Source organism: Puma concolor, chromosome D4 (genome assembly GCF_028749965.1).
Source record: "Puma concolor isolate L17-30 chromosome D4, mPumCon1.1.hap2, whole genome shotgun sequence".
Taxonomy (NCBI): Eukaryota; Metazoa; Chordata; class Mammalia; order Carnivora; family Felidae; genus Puma; species Puma concolor.
The window spans coordinates 43,420,038-43,437,120 of record NC_141679.1 but is presented as its reverse complement, the minus strand read 5'-3'; the positions used below and the strand labels follow the sequence as shown (position 1 = coordinate 43,437,120).

General features: G+C 37.6%; 1 protein-coding gene across 5 annotated transcripts in view; it reads right to left on the bottom strand.

Annotated features, from left to right (window-relative positions):
• Window positions 1-17,083, bottom strand: part of ADAMTSL1 (ADAMTS like 1) — an 885,884-nt gene that overhangs the window by 760,501 nt on the left and 108,300 nt on the right. The gene's annotated exons all lie outside the window — the stretch shown is intronic.

Here is a 17,083-nt window from a genome sequence, read left to right as displayed (position 1 = left end):
TCTGACCTATGGCACATGTGACAATGTCTCTTTAGATCTTCCTCTGGGCCTCAATAGGAGTGACACATCACAAAAAGTTCACACCAATAAAATTGGTAATAAAATCAAATCAGTACATAATATCAATAAAATCAGTAATAGAAATCAGCCTAAAAATCAAAATAAATAGGTAAAATTGGCCTGAAAATTAGCACTTAGATATACGAAAACCTAGACTTTTCAGAGTATTTTTCACAACAATCTGACTTAAAACATTTTAAGGTCCATTATTTCAGAGGCCTTATTTTGATGAAATAAGAAGATTCTTCTAATGTGGAAGCAACAGTATCCGTTTAAGATCTGTCATCTGAATTAATGCTAGAATTTTTAGATAATAACAATTTTTTAAATTCTCCATACATGGGAATTCTTATTAGAAAGTCACCTTTGGAAGGTGGCAGATTACTGACTCCCAACCCGAGTATTCAATAATTTGCTATAGACACATGAAGTTCCAGTAAGGTGGTTTACTAATCTCTACATGTGCTTTTAGAAACGACTACCCTCTCGTCAGAAAATTTAAAAGCAAATTTAAAGTATTTGTTATATCAAAATCTACTAGTTAATGTTGAAGAGACCATATTTTACTTAATTTTAATATTTTAAGGTATTTTAAATCTTCTGTATAATGAGATTTTAACTCCTTTAAATTCAATTTTTATTCAATGTCATACTAGGTCCTGAGAAAACTCAAACACCATCTAAAAGTTTCCACTGGATGACTGAGACCATTAAATTTTCTTTTGAGAAATATGTAAACATAGATAGTTTATCTGTTGCACTTCCTTTGCCTGCAAGTGACAGGAGCTCCCAACTCAAATGCCTTAAAAAACAAAGACATTTTGGTCCCAGAAAATAAGAAGTCTGAAAATAGGAGGATTCAGGTATAATTTCCTAAGTCTTTAACTTTCTTTCTGACTCTTGGCTCTGCCCTTCTATATACAGTGGCTTTATCATTATCAACATCCCCACAGAATCACAGAATAGCTGTAAAGTTCTAGTCATTACATCTAGACGCCAATGTCCAAAGGAAGAAGAGAGGCTGTCTTTACTATTTAAGAGAAATAAAACCTTTCCTAGAAAGACCTAATCAAACTTTCCTTTTCCTCTCCTGGGCCAGACTTGTAGCAGATTCCCATGATGAAAATGATCACTGGCCACTGCCATTCATTTTAAACTACTAGTATATAGGAAGTTGAGTTCTGTGCCTCCCAAAATGTGTTCAAATCCTAAACTGTGGTAACTGTGAATGTGACCTTGTGTGCAAATAGGGTCTTGGCAGATGTAATTAAGTTAAGGATCTTGAAATGATATCCTGCGTGGGCCCTAAATCCAATACTAGTGTCCTTATATGAGGAAGGAGGGGGAGAGCAAAGACACAGAGAAGCTGACTGAAGATTGAGGCAGAGCTTGGAGTTATGCAGTTATAAGCCAGAAACACCAAGGATTGCCAGCAACTACCAAAAGCTAGGAGAGACACAATGGAATGGAACCAATCCTGCTGACATCTTGATTTGGACTTCTGGCCTCCTGAACTGTCAGAGAATAAATGTCTGTTACTCTAAGTCACCCAGTGTGTGGTACTTCATTCCAGCAGCCCTAGAAAAATGATACACAGGGTATACTCTCCGGGGCTGAACTAGCCTTTCTGAAGCACAGAACAACATGGGAGAGGGCAGATGAATGAATAAAAGCTGGTAAAATAGGAGGTGGGCAACGAAGGATGTCTGCTATAGACACTCTCCTGTTTTTCAAACCTTAACCATTAATAAAATCTCCTTTTCTAAATAAACAATTTATTTTAGATTAGTTTTAGATTTACAGAAAAACTGTAAAATAGTGCTGAGAGTTGCCATATACCCCACACTGAATTTCTCCTATTATTAAAATCTTACATTAGCATGATACATTTGTTACATTTAATGAGCCAATATCCATACGTTATTCTTAATGTCTATACTTTGTTCAAATTTCCTTAGTTTTTACTTAACATCTTTTGTCTGTTCTAGTATGTATAACATGCATAAAACCAATTGAAAATTCACCTATTTTTAATCTCTTTGTAAAATGAAGAAGCATAATTATAAAAATCATGAAATTTGTGTATTTACACATTTTTTATAAGGGAAACATGAGCAGAATGGGATTACAGAAAGACTGTATTGGCTACAAACAAACAAAAAGTGGGTTGATGAAAAAATAAGTTTTCATTTAAGAATAGCCCAAAGATAAGAGCCATATGGCCTAGTATATACAATGATACAAAAGAAAAATCATTATCAGAGATGCAATTTTTCTTTTTTTTTTTTAATTTTTTAACGTTTATTTACTATTGAGAGACAGAGAGACACAGAGCGTGAGCAGGGGAGGGGTAGAGAGAGGGGGGAGACACAGAATCTGAAGTAGGCTCCAGGCTCAGAGCTGTCAACACAGAGCCCGATGCAGGGCTCAAACTCACAAACTGTGAGATCATGACCTGAGCCGAAGTCAGTTGCCCAACCACTGAGCCACCCAGGCACCCCAGAGATGCAACTTGTCTAAATAAAAAATGTGAAAACACTTCTAGGGCAATGATGCTAGGGGCATGATGTGTTTGTCCCCTGATCCCAAATGAGCCAAATCTGACAATTATGTATCCAATGCCACCTTTTTTCCCATGCTGATATCATGTCCTCTTAAAGTTTAAGTTCCTTGCCCTCCACAGTCCTCCAACTGCCTGCTGGACGATTCCATGTGGAGGTCAACAATCTAAAAACTAAACTCATCTTCCCGCCCCCCCCCCCCCCCCCAAATCAAGTGGTTAGGGTAATACTTCTGTCAGTATGGGTAAGATTAAGCATTAGACCTCAAAGCCATTTTTCATTCCTTTTTTCCTGCATCCCACAACTAATTATATTATCAGGATGCCTATTTTAAGTCTCTCTGTTCCGCTGGATCCAGTTTGCAGTGTCTCAAGCACTTAGCCTCATCATCCCCCACAACCCTGTACCTTCAGGCCATGAGCACCACCTGACCTGTGCCCCCTCGTCAGAGGTCTGTGTCAGCACCACAAGGCTCTTTCTCCTAAATTTCAATAATGCCAATCATTTCCCTTCCTTTCCGAAGCCCCAGGATAGGGTGGTAGCTGCTTCCTGTAGTCACTACCTCTTCATGTCTTAAAGCAGCGTTTCTCAACCTGAGCAATACTTACATTTCAGGCTAGATACTCCTTTGGCATTGAGATTTGTTCTGTATATTTTAAGATGTGCAGCAGCATTTCTGACCTCTACCCCCTAGATGCCAATGACTCCTCCCAACAAGTTCCCCACAACCAAGAACGTCTCCAGACATTGCCAAACTCCTTGGGAGATGGGCAAAATCACCCCGTATTGAGGACCATTATCATAGACTTTGTTTTTTACCCTTTTTGCTACCTAGTTAGTAATTTTATACCTAGTTGACATTTCTCTTCTGAAACACTCTCCTTCAAGTAGGTGTAGTTTCTATCTTCTGCCTGCACCCTACAGTGTTCTCTAATAACATCTCCTGCCTGTGTCCTGTATTTTTATTTTCACCCTTGTCAGTTTGATCTAAGGCCCCATGATCCCACATCGTCAGCCCCTAAACCATTTCCTGCTTTCCACCTCTCCACTTTGCCATCTATCTTGACCTCCAAACACATTGCTCATCTAAGTTTCATCAAGCTTTCTTCAATTGCTGACAGCCTACAGAAGAAAATCCAAACCTCTTTATCTTAGCCTTCTGAGGTCTCCAGGAATCAGAGAATTTACCTGCATTCAAAAAATGTTATGTCAGCTATGCACTGGGGGCAAGTTGATTATCTTTTCTGAGCCTCAGTTTTCTTCTCTATGAGAGAACTTCTTACCTTGTTGAACTGTTGTAACATTGGATCTAATGTAAGTAAGGAAGCAGTATAGTACACTAAATGGTAGGTTTTATTGTTATATTATTGTTTTTGTCATTATTATTTATGTAAAAAGCTAAGTGCACAATAGGGCTACAATTTTATTCCCTGTGATAGAGATTGCAGTTATTCTTTTCTAATATACTGACACTTTTTAGCTGTGCACACGGCCACCAAGCTAAAGACTACACGTCCTAGCCTCTCTTCCAGTAAGATGTGACCATCTTACTAGGTTCTAGCCAATTGGATGAGAATAGAAATACTATACATGATTTTAACAAGAAGGAGCTTGACTACCTCTTTCTTCTTCCTGCTGACTAAAGTGTGTCCGTGATGACTTGAGCAGGAACATCCATCTTAAACCACGAGATGAGATTGGCATTGAGGATGGCAGATCAACAAGATAAAAAAGAAGAAAAGCTTATGTCCCTCAAGATTGTAGCACCACAACAGAAGCCTGGGACCATCTGGCCAGACTCTTAAGTAAGACATAAGTAAACTGCGATTTTATCTATGTCATTATTGTTTTAGAGTTTCTTCATTACAGCAGCCAAAACTTTATCTTAACTAGTACATCATTTCCTTTATGATATATACCTCCCATAATTTAGCCTCAACTTGTCATTTCCTTAAAATTCCTTTGTGATTTGGTTTGATGGATTTGAATGCTGAGAAAAAATTATCCGGGAACCCTCATCCAGGAACAAGATGATTCTCTCCACAGTGGCTATGACAGATATTCCCCCTGAGGTTTTAGTTCTCTATATCTTAATTACAAATGGCTTCTCTGATATCTATCTCTCTTTTTTCTTTTCTCTTCTCCTTAGAATAGTGACTTTTTAGGCTCCAAAATTGCTGAGATAGGAATGCTAACATATTTGAACTTATGTCAATATCACACAGAAAATAAAGTTGCCAGGTGAGTGTCTAGAAAATAAAGACGGCAGCCACGTGTCAGAACCTATGGCAGGAGAGACCTAGGCAACCTGAAGAAAATAATCCAAGGTTGAAAAACCAGCCTGACCCACGAAAAATGAAGACTACAATGTATGAGGGTAAAGTAGAGTTAAATTCACTGCAGAAAGCTGCAAACTATCACTATACGTGAGAATTTCTACGGAAGGGCAATGCTTTTGTATTTGGGCAATGAAATTCCCTCTGGGACCTCCCCATTCATCTAATTTAATAAGCATTCATTAATCATGAATGGGTATCTTTGTGGACAGAGTTAAAGCAAAATGCCAAGTTTTCGTCAAAACCATCTCTGCAGATTTTTTCTTTCTTGCTGAACTTGCCTAGAGTCAGCAAAAGAAGGCAAAATCACTTTCTTTGTGCTAAGACTCCAGAACTACAGTCATTGGTGCCCATTCACTAATGCCAACTCCAACTGCTGATTTAAGAAACACTTGACAAGTAGAATAACCCACCACATCAGTATACATTTAGCAAGAGTAAATCCTGCAATTCAAACTACATACACTCAGTCATGACACAATCCAACTTTCTGGCAATTGGCACTTCCAACATGAAAAAAAAGACAAAATTCAGAGCAAATAAAGACAACCCTTTAGTGCCCTTCTAATAGACTCTTCCTTCTTTGCAAATGAGAACCCAAGTCCCACAAAGATCTCAGAACTTGTGTCGGGTGCTGTAAGCTGGGAGAAGGCAGAGCCTACATTGCAACCCAGAGCTCTGCCCACAACAGGGCCCCTACATCTATCTAGTCTCCATTGCTTCTCACTCAAGAGCAAGAATGAAATCTAATGAGTCAAAATGAGTTGGAATCTTTCAAATTAGTCTTTCAAATTTTTTTGGCAATTGAAAACAAGAAACATAACTTCGTCATACTGCATGGTGGAGGGAAGCCATACTTTTCAGAAAAAAAGAGCTTTGGAATGGGAGCCAGTCAGTCCCAATTCCAGGCAGGACTCTGATAATAACTTTCAGAGATGACTTAGATGAATTCAGATAATGTAAAATGAAGGGATTGAGTAATATTCTTAAAGGCCCCTTGCATGCTCTGGTTCTTGGATTCTAGGACTCAGAGAAAGATCACTGAATGTCTTGACTTGGCTTAGCAGTTTGAAATTGAATTTATCCATCTTTCCCGTCTTCTAATTTTTTCACAACTCAGTAATAAGATGCTGAAAGAAGTAGTGGAGAAATAAAAAGCCAATCCAATCAGCTGAATAAATTATGAATATTGCCCTCCACCTTAAATTCCCTGAACCAAAACAGAGGTTACAAACTACAAAATCTACTCCTGACACTCTAGCTCAGGGGAGCTAAGAAGGAACAACAAAGCCATCCTACCACTTGCTGTATTCATTGTTTCATACAGAAACATCAACTTCCCTGCCTCTGGATCTTTGCTGAATGCTCTCTTCATGTCTATCAACAAAAGCCCTGATATCTTCTTCAAAACTCAACTTGAGCCCCAGCCCCTCCACATAGCATCTGCCTACTCCTTTGCAATGACTGTCTTCTGGCCATCTGTTTGATCCTTAGCCACATGGCACTTGGTCTCAGTGAATGCCCTATCACAAACCTAGAACAAAGTCTGCTCTCTAAGGAAATGACTTGAACCTATTTTTATACCTCATGCACTAGCCTACACATAACAGGTGTCTAATAAATATTTGTTGTTGATCGTGATGACAGCAATGGTTCCCCAGGGTGACAAAAGTAGGAAATGATAGAAAGCAAGTTACTGAGTGGGTGGGTGAGGGTGCATTACATGAGAATAGGCATAATACAGTTGTAAAAATTCACTAGAAACTGGATGAAGGAGGATGAAGAAAGGGGACGACATCAGGTTACTTAATATTGATGCCAGTAAAATTGTTCACTCTCAATAAATGATATTTTTTACTTATCTATCATTGTAATGTATAATTTAGGAGAAATTGCTAAAATCTGGAATTATTCTTATCTATCCAAATTATCTTTACTTGCTCTAACTTGAATTGCCCAGCTAGTCCAGAAAGTCTCTGTAGTTGTAAACATCCCAAAAATCTCTACACTTTTTTTTTAAAGGAACTCAACTACTTTCCCAGGGTAATTTTTTCCAACTAACCAAAGTGCAGCAGCTTCCTATTGCTTGAGAGCATTTTGGCCTCGTAGTGCTGATCCTGATAGATCAAAGAATCATGTTGAAAGCTCTTAATAACAAGGATGAATCCCACTGCCAGAATTTCAGATATAGTCCTTCTCAGTGGGGCATGTGAATATGTGCTATTTTAAGTGTCCTAGGTAATTCTGATATATGACTTGTTTAAAAAAGACAAGACTATATCACACTGTTGCAGCCAATCAGGTTTTTTAGATTGCATATGTTCTTGTTTTGTGGCTTTCTTTCCCCTGCTTTTTGCCTTGCAGAAAAAAAAAAAAAAAAAAAAAAAAAAAAACAAAAAAAAAAAAAAAAAACAAAAAAAAAAAACCTCATTTAATTACCCAGCTATAAATGTTGGCTTGACTCACTCCTTACCACAAAACATTTCCCCTAGTTCCCTTTGTGGGTTTTTTCCTGTGGAGGTCTTGGTCACCACAAACTTGGAAGGATGTTACCTTACAATCTCACCCTCCTGTATTACATATTAGCCATGACATAAACTGAGCTGCAATACTTTTAAGGATATCTTACTGGTTACTCCTTTAACAACTTTCATGAGTCTCATATTCCCAAAAATATAACTTTCCATTTCAACTGGCTTGCAGAAATTAACACAAGCTAAATAAAAGCTATAACAATGGTTGACTACAACAACAGTTGTAAGATCTTTCTCTGATAACTCTGATATGATCCCAACTACAAAGACGCAATAGAGTAGTAAAGAGTAGTGATCTTGAACAAGCAACTTAACTCCTCAACCCTATATGTCTTCAACCAGAAAAAAAATCATTTTAACCCATCACAGAGAGTTGTCATGAGGATTTAATGAGATAGTCCATGAAAAGTTGCTGGCATATAATAAACACTTAGTAAATATTATTTTTTAGTTTCATCTAGTAGAAATTTATTGATTTTGCTAAATTCAGAAAGAATTGGAACCCTAATGTTTGTAGTATTTGCTATATTAAGCATTTTCCCTAAATCAAGCTTGGTAGACTTTTGCATGTGAACTGTAACTATTTCTGTGATTTATAATTTGCATATCCTTTAAAATTTCATGATTTAATTTGTTTAGTACCTTCCATATTCATGGAGAAGTAAATTTCAATTTCTCACTATTTGTAAGCTCTTTTCCCCTAGTAATGCAATTCACTCAAAGCTTTAAAGGTAAAAAAAAATTAAAAAAAATAAAAAAATTAGCATTTCTTAAGTAATTTGATCAAAGACTTCACCCAACTGATTTGAAACAACATGTAATCAAAATTTAGAATAGTCCATTACAAAAAGTTTCCATGTGATTATAGGACACTAAAGTTGATATGCAAAAAGATTCTTCAAAGTTGTAAACATTCCTAAAATCCAATTTGTAGACAGCCAAGAGAAAAAGCATGTATTACCACATTGAAGTATTTTTTTCTGTTCTTAAATGCAACATAAGTTTACTCTGTATATCAGTTATCCTAACTCTGCATATACAAAATATTTACAAATTTTGAAAGTTATAATTTCTGTATCAAATGGGCAAATATCACCACTGGTAGAACATCAGCTTGTTTGGACATAATTATGACTTATATGCACAGCCAACCCAAGTAATTTTTGCTCTATAAGTCTAATTTAACAAGGCCATTTTGAGGATGATTCAATCCTCCACCAACATGTATAACTGTACTACTATCATGGCAAGAAACAAATAATCTCACCAGTATGTCTGAATTTTTAACTGAATCTGTAGCACTTAGAATATTGTCAAGTGTTTCATATTCAACAAAATTAACTTTCGAACATTTACCATTATTCCATAAGTTGAATGGAAATAATCAAGCCATTATTGGAATTAGCTTAATTGATTTTTCTATTCGAAGCAGCTTATGACATTGATACAAAATTTATACCATTTAATATTTGCAAAATTCTTCTGCTAATAAAATCAATGCAGTAATAACTCTTCTTGCTTCACTTTCTGCACAAGATAATTTGAAATGAACGAGCTAAATTAACTCAGGAACAGCCATTTATTCTAAATGAAGGGGCAGAGTGATGATAAAAGCACTTTCTTCAGCTATACGTGCTAAATCATCTTTTTCACATGTAATCTCTTTAACATAATCAGTAGTTTCTGAAATAGCTCCTGGTGCTCCTTCAGATTTGTGTCTTTGGTTTCATACAGTTACTAATATCACTACAGCCCTCCTGGTGGACAGGAAATGCCAATAAGTGTTTTCTACGTTTCTCATTCATTATCAATTGTTTGAGAAATGGATATTTTCATTATTCTACACTTAAAATTCATTGGGACCAAATGGGTTTGTTGAAATATTTTTTTAAAGATTTTCTTTTTTGAGAGAGAGAGAGCAGGAGCCAGTGAGAGGGTCAGAAGGAGAGGAAGGGATGTAGGGAAGGAGGGAAGGGGAGAGGGGGAGAGGAGGAGAGGGGGAGAGGAGGAGAGGGCGAGAGGGAGGAGAAAAGGAGAGAGAGAGGGAAGGGAGAGGGAGGGAGACAGAGAGGGAGAGGGAGGGAGACAGAGAGAGAGAGGGAGAGAGAGAATCTGAAGCGGGTTCCACACTCAGCATAGAGCCTGACACAGAGCTGGTTCTCACGACCCTGGGATCACGATCTGAGCCAAAATCAAGAGTCGGAAGCTCAACTGACTGAGCCACACAGGTTCCCCCAAAATATTTTTTTTAATTTTTTTTTAACGTTTATTTATTTTTGAGACAGAGAGAGAGCATGAACAGGGGAGTGGCAGAGAGAGAGGGAGACACAGAATCTGAAACAGGCTCCAGGCTCTGAGCTGTCAGCACAGAGCCTGACGCGAGGCTCGAACTCACGGACTGTGAGATCATGACCTGAGCCGAAGTCGGATGCTTAACCGACCAAGCCACCCAGGCACCCCTCCCCCAAAATATTTTTAATAAAAGTGTTACAAAACCAATAGCACAATGGTAACTTGAACCTATTTCTGGGATATCTTATTGGGCACTCCTTTGACAACTAAAGAGAAATGACATCTCCAGACTTACATGAGTCTAATCTCCCCTAAGTTAATTTTTATTTCACCTGGCTTCCAGAAAGAAACCAGTAAGAGCTGAAACAGTGAACAACTTGGCTTGTAAGAGCTTGCTCTGATAACTCTGAAATAATTCTTACTACCTGGGTAAAACAAATACTTATGTTTAGATTTGAACCAGACAGTAAATGACAAAATCACTACGACAGAAATATAGTGACTCAGATTTGTCTCTATATGCACCATGACAGAACTGCTTGACTTGTACTTCCCCACGCATATTTCATTTACTCCCAATGTATAATTTACTGTTTCCCACTGGCCCTACATACTAGTGGCCTGAAAAGTTTGTGCACTTTGTGGCCTGGGCCACAGACCAAACAGCTGAAAAACCAAGCGGCCCGCAGGGACAACAGTATCAGAACTTCTTCCAACACAACTTAAGACCATTAGATCTACTCATGCCCTAGAAGGCTTATTTTTATCAGAGAGCATGCAACCTTCAAAAGGGAACTATTACCTACCTTGCTTCTGGAAAGGGTTGGGGAAAAGCATTTGGCTTTCATATTCCATCACAATTTAAAGAGGGAACTCTGTTCACTGCAAATACATCTCATACACTACTGAATGAGACTGCAGTAGAACACCGTGGTTTATTTTTAATATGACATTAATGATATCACTTAGTTAAAAAATAAAATATTAGATACACGCTAAACCAGACAGGATGTCAAGACATAAGACATAAATCACGTCTGCCCTGGGGACACAAGGGTATATGGTAACCCAACCCTTTACATGTATATTTTGTCATAGCCACGTATGGTAGCATATGCCTAAAAAGGAAAATTGCCTATTTCCACATGCCAAGGAGGGAGACGAATCAGATTCAAACATCTGATTAGCTAGTTTAATATATAAACATCTACAGAATCAACCTGCCTTCCTTCTCTAATCTTTACCTGACTCAGGAACAAAGTTAATTTTTTTTAATGGGCATCATAAAATCCTAATTTTGAAAATACCATTTGATCTATGGTAGTCATTAAGAGAAACGGGATGAAACAATCAAGTTTCAGAGAGAGGTGTTTATGTATGCATGTCTCTATAGGGTTAACTTGACAGTTTTCCCAGTCTAAATTTTTTAAATTCCCACCAGTAAAAACCTTGGAAACTAACTCAGTTAGTTCACTCAATGCATTGTGAGAATAAAAGTTCCTTGTGTGAAATGTTGGTTCTACAGAAACCCCATCCCATAACAAGAAAAGTTCATAAAATAATAATATACTCATGCTAATTCTTGAGCCCACCAAAATAACTAGAAGAGTCTCTAGACTCATTATGATTCTTTGAGGAAAGAATTGTTGTTTTTTTAATAACCTATGGAAATATATTATTAGTCATTAAGAATAAACTACAGCAATATCCCATTAATCTGTCAATGTGGTGCTCTAGATAAATAGTCAATGGTGATTTTTCTAGGTAAATAAAGATAACTGTCTCCAAATCTTTTTCACTTCATGGTATTATATTATGAAATATATATGGAAAACATAATTCAGTCTTCTCTTAATGGCACAAGATAGCCATTCTGTTGAGTTTAGCAACACAGTTTGTTCCTAAAATAATGACCCAGATAATTTAGTGTCATCTTTTTTCTGTAAAGTTCTATCTTAGCTGGTACTAGTTTTTTTCTTGTTGCCTGAGGTCCTGTCATTCCATTTTCTTTTTACAAATAACTGGTTAGGCTCTAGGGTTAGAGCTTTGTTATTCCTGTGAAGAGAACTATATGAGTTTTACAGCAGATGATCCATCCACTTTTTTAGCTTACTTACATTATGAATTCGCAGCTTTGTCAGGAGTAAGGGGGACTGGGATTCAAACCCAAGTCAAGTAGACTCCAAGCTAGCTCCTTCCTTTAGGTCATGCTACTTTATCCAGCTGATTTCTCAATTCTCTGTCTTTTCTCTATCCCTCTTTGAAATCTTGTAGGCAAGATATCAAAGTTACAGGTCGAGATAAAATATTAAATTGCCATCAGGTTGAAAGCTATTATGATTACCAATGTATTTAATACTTTTGAAATCAGACTGCATTTTAAGTGAAAAAAGTCTTTCTTTCCACGTTGATCTTTCAGGGAGATTAGGGCCTTCTTGATTTCCTAATTAATTGAAATGCTGGCAGGAATAGTTTTGGTTTTGATTTTGGTTTTGGCTTTGGAGTATGGGGAGAATGGACTATTCTAAGATCCCCAGAGGCCCAAAAGGGCAACAGACAAAAATGCCACTTTGAAACATCCCTAAGCTGCTGTCCCATTAATAGCCACCCTGGAATGAACAACCAAGGCTCACATGGGCAAGTAGCATGAGCAGATGGTCTACCTGATGACAGAGGTGTGCCTGACACTTCCAGTGATAGGTGGACATAATTAATGGCCATGACGGCAGCAGCCCAGGAGTTGGGTCAGGCCAGGTCACCGACACCCATGGACACTGCCTCTTGTTGGGCCAGGTTTTGAATCACTCTCTCCCGGGTGCCCTTCGATTTTACATATCATGATCCCTAAAATAAAAGATTGCATCACCCTAAAATACTTTAGATTCTTGGTATGTATGCCAGACCAGACAAATCCAAAAGTAGAGTCAGCGTTCTTAGGCCTGCTAGAGACATTTTTTCCTGGAGAACATGCCTATTTTAATTGTGCACCATTTGTTTCCTTTCTGTAATAAATCTTCAGATGCTATTTCTGTACATTCTATTTGTAGAGGATATATTTCTCTTATATGGAACAATTTTACTTCAGTCAAGTAAGAAGTTATAACTGTGAGTTCTAGTTAAACAAATAAAAATATAAGCCTTAAAAATTTGATGCATCAGTATTTGAGTTGCAATAGCTGGAATTCTTCAGTTGAGCAGCCTCCCTAAATCATACACAAATAAAACCCTCAGAACTCTAAAAGGAACCATTTAAATACCATCTCCTATTTGTATATCCTTTGAACTTCTGAAATACTTTGATAATCATTTAATACTTAATTGATACTCTATGGAAAGAAGTACATTCTAGAAAAAGAAGAAAAGTAAACAAGCCTCAAAGAAGTTAGGCAACATATCAGTTTCTGTGACTGTCAGGAACTAGAGTTCCTCTACCTGTAACACTAATGTTTTTGCTCTACACTACTAGGCATTTTCAGGCAAATTAGGGCAGTCTGTCACAAACAGAAGACAGTAAAGCTCTAGTGAAGTTTTATCAAGATGGATTCTGTGGAAACTGAGAGGCCTTAGAAATAGACTAAGTATCAGACATGTAAGGTCAAATTAAAGGCACTATAAGTCCCACCATGAATTCTTATTTTTTCCTTAGAAACAAGACTTCTCCAACTCAGCTGCACTGATTTTTGTAAGTTTCACGAATACAACCTGATTCAATGCACCCTTCATCATTTATAATGCAAATACTTCCAAGAGTTCCAGTAGTCATAAAAGTAGCAGAATGAATTAGCATTATTAGACATTGGTTAACAAGTCACCTAGGGAGACCCAAAAAGAATAGGAAAGAGAAGGGGTAGGTAAGAGAAGAGCACAGATTAGTTGGGTGAACAACCAATAATGCCACGTAATAATAGTGGTAGAGTGTCTCTCTACGTAACCAGAAAGTCCAAGAAGGGCATTAATGTGTCCACAGGGAACTCTAAAAGGAGAGGAACTAAAGGGAAAGCATTAAGGGAAAGCAAACCTCTACCTATGTCAACGACATGGTCTGGGCTTTGGCCTATATAATGAAAGCAAGATGTTAACACATATTAATTAGAGGAGACCTATATCACAGTAAGTTTTACCAAGAAAGATATCTAATACCTCCTAAAGCTATTTTCTTTCCTTTCCCAATATGTATCACTTATCTGATTATTTTGGAGAATAACATTAAATTGTGCTGTGCTGTTTTAAGTAAAATGTGAATATTAGTTAAACAACAAGCTGTTGGCTAATGCCAAACCAAATATACATGGTCAGAATTGTGACTCCTCTACAGCCACAAATGCTAAAAATAAAAATGTGATATTATACCTAGAAATACTCTGAGTGCATGCTTCTTTAAAATGTATTTTTTCAATCCATTGGGGATCAAAGTCAACTAGAAGACATCCATACTCTGAAATGCATTCTATTACATGAGCTAATGGAGTGTGTACTGAGAGACCACCGACCTTTGGGAAAAGTACAACTTTTATACTCCTTATAAGGACTTGAAAAAAACCTATCCCACCTTTCACCTGCTTCTCTTTCCAGCACCAGCTGTCCACTTTCTACAGGCTAGCCACTTGACTTCTTGCAATTCCTTGAGCTAGTAATGTTTTCCATATGCTGAAAGAGACCTCTTTCTTCTTCTCATTCTTTACTTGGTCAACTCATAACCATCCTCAGTTCTCAGCTTGGTCATCATGTGTTCAGAGAAGCCTCACTGACATCCAACAATAGGCCCCTTGTGTAGCTCAGTGTTCTCAGAGCAAAACGCTCATCCATTTGCTTTTTTTAAATTTATTTATTTTAATAGGGACAGAGAGAGTGAGAGCAGGGGAAGAACAGAGAGAGAGAGGGAGATAAAGAGAGAGAGAGAGAATCTCAAGCAGGGTCTGTGCTGCCAGCAGAGCCAGATGCAGAGCTCGAACCCATGAACTGTGAGATCATGACCTGAGCAGAAGCCACGAGTCACACACTCAACCGACTGAGCCACCCAGGGACCCCAACACTCATCTGTTTCATTGTAATGTTGGCACAGGTTTTCTTGACTAGACTGTAAGGTAGACAAAGGCAAGGACTAACTCTGCTTTGTTTCCCACTATAGGTCCCCATAATCAGCACAGCTCTTAGCAATTGCTTAGCATGTCAAAAATAACTTATTGAATAATTTCTTCCTTGATTCAAAATATATTTGCTGAGCACCTACTAGGTGTTAGACATCCTTTGAAGAGCATTATTATAGGGGTGCCTGGCTGGCTTAGAAGAGTGTTGGGATTGTGAGTTTGAGCCCCATGTTGGGTGTAGAGATTAAATAAACTAAAAAAGATTTTTTTTAATAAAAATAAGAAAAAGGGCATCTTGATAATAAAGTAGTTAATGACACCTGTCCTCATAAAACTTAAATACTAGCAAGGACAGCAGATAATGAACACAATAAAGAACTACAAAAAATGTTAGAAGGTGGTGGGTTCTATGGGGGGAAAATAATAGGCAGGGTAAAGGGGAAATAGGTGTGCTTGAAGGAAAAAAGTTTATAATTTTAAATAAGATGACCCGGGTGGGCTCCATTGAAAAGGTGGCCATTTGAACAGACTTGACAAGGTGGTGAGGGAGTTCTTATACAGATAACTGGACATTGCAGACAAAATAAATGGACTGCTTTCCCTGGGATAACTTATGCTACCACATTTCCTCCCCATACTGCCTCCCCACTATTACAATCCGTACAGTACAGGCACACAACCTGGCCTTTTTGCTACTCCATTTGACTGCCAAAAGGAAAAAGATAGGCCCAGCTCAGCTGAGGCATACCATTTTTCCTCTCCCCTATAAGCTGAGATTCTTTGAACTAGAGGAAAAGCTTTGGGAATCTTAAAACCCTCTTCTTTCAGAGTCCTTTACTTATTAGCATGCTAATTTAAACATATTGTTTCTTTGATAAAATGTTACTAGTTTTGATTATTAAAATAATTTTAATCACTTTATGTCTCTATAAGAAAATCTTACATAGTCTAGGAGAACCAATAGGTCTCTGGGATCAAACCTGACAATATAACAGAGTACATGGTTGGAAAATAGAATATGGACTAGATATCATGGGGCAGGCAAGTTACAACTAGAACATTCTGATTACCAGACCAATGAGTTAAAGTTTACTTGTTAGGACATGAGGAAAGACTGACATTTTTAGAGCAGCAAGGAATACAACTTTTGTGTTGTTTTATTCAAGTAAGACTACAAGTCTTCAGGATGGCTCAAATGGGTAGAAAATGGAGAAAAACAGAAACAATAGGCAGGGTAAAGGGGGAATAGGTGTGATGTAATCTTGGTAGCAAATAGTTGAAGCATGGGTTAAGGAGGGACTAAGCCAGGGTAGAGAGAATACAAGTAAAAATAAAGGCATGAATGACAGAAGAAAAACTACCAGGATTTGATGATTTAGATGAATAAGATGAAATTGTCAAAGATGGTACTGAAGTTTCAAGCTAAAGTCACTCAAAGAAAGATTTTTTTTTTCACAGATGCATTTCAAAGCAAATACTGGTTGGAGAGAAGGAAAAGAAACTGATGAGTTTATATTTACATATGCTTAAGTTAAAATCCAAATGAGAAACCCAAATATATATTTCTAGAAGCCAGACACAAACACGGATTAGGAGCATAGTAGAAAATTGTGGGGTTGAGAAAAAGATATAGGGGTTACTTGCACAAAAGCAAAAGTTGAATCATGGAAGCAGATGAAACAAATAGAAGAAAGAAAGTAGAAAACAAACAGCAGAATTGGATGCGACAAAGAAGCTTGGAGCATATCCATATTTAAATAACAGAAAGAAGAGGTGACAATGATTCAAAGATAGAATGGGCAACAGATATGGGAATAGAATCAAGATGGCTCTGTGCCAGGGAAGCCAAGAGAGGAGAGTTTGAAGAAAGACAGAAGGTGGTTTAAGAGGGTACAGTTTGGGAAGTGGAAAGTCAGAGTAATGTTTACAAAGAGTAGTTTCAGTGGAGTTATGTGGCAGATGCTGAGATTCCAGAGTCAGGAAGCAAATGGAAGATGCTAAGGGACAACTTCCTTCTCCAGAAGGCCAAGAGTCAAAGGGACAAAAATAAGTGTTCACTCAAAGGGTTAGAGATTCATAGAAAAGTTTCTGTGGTTGTTTCTAGATGGGAAAAAGAAAAGTATGTTTATGGGGGGGGGGAGAGAAATAAGGAAGCAATTGAAGAAGCAGAAGAGATATCAAGTACTAGAGAGAAACAGATTCTTCAAGCAAGA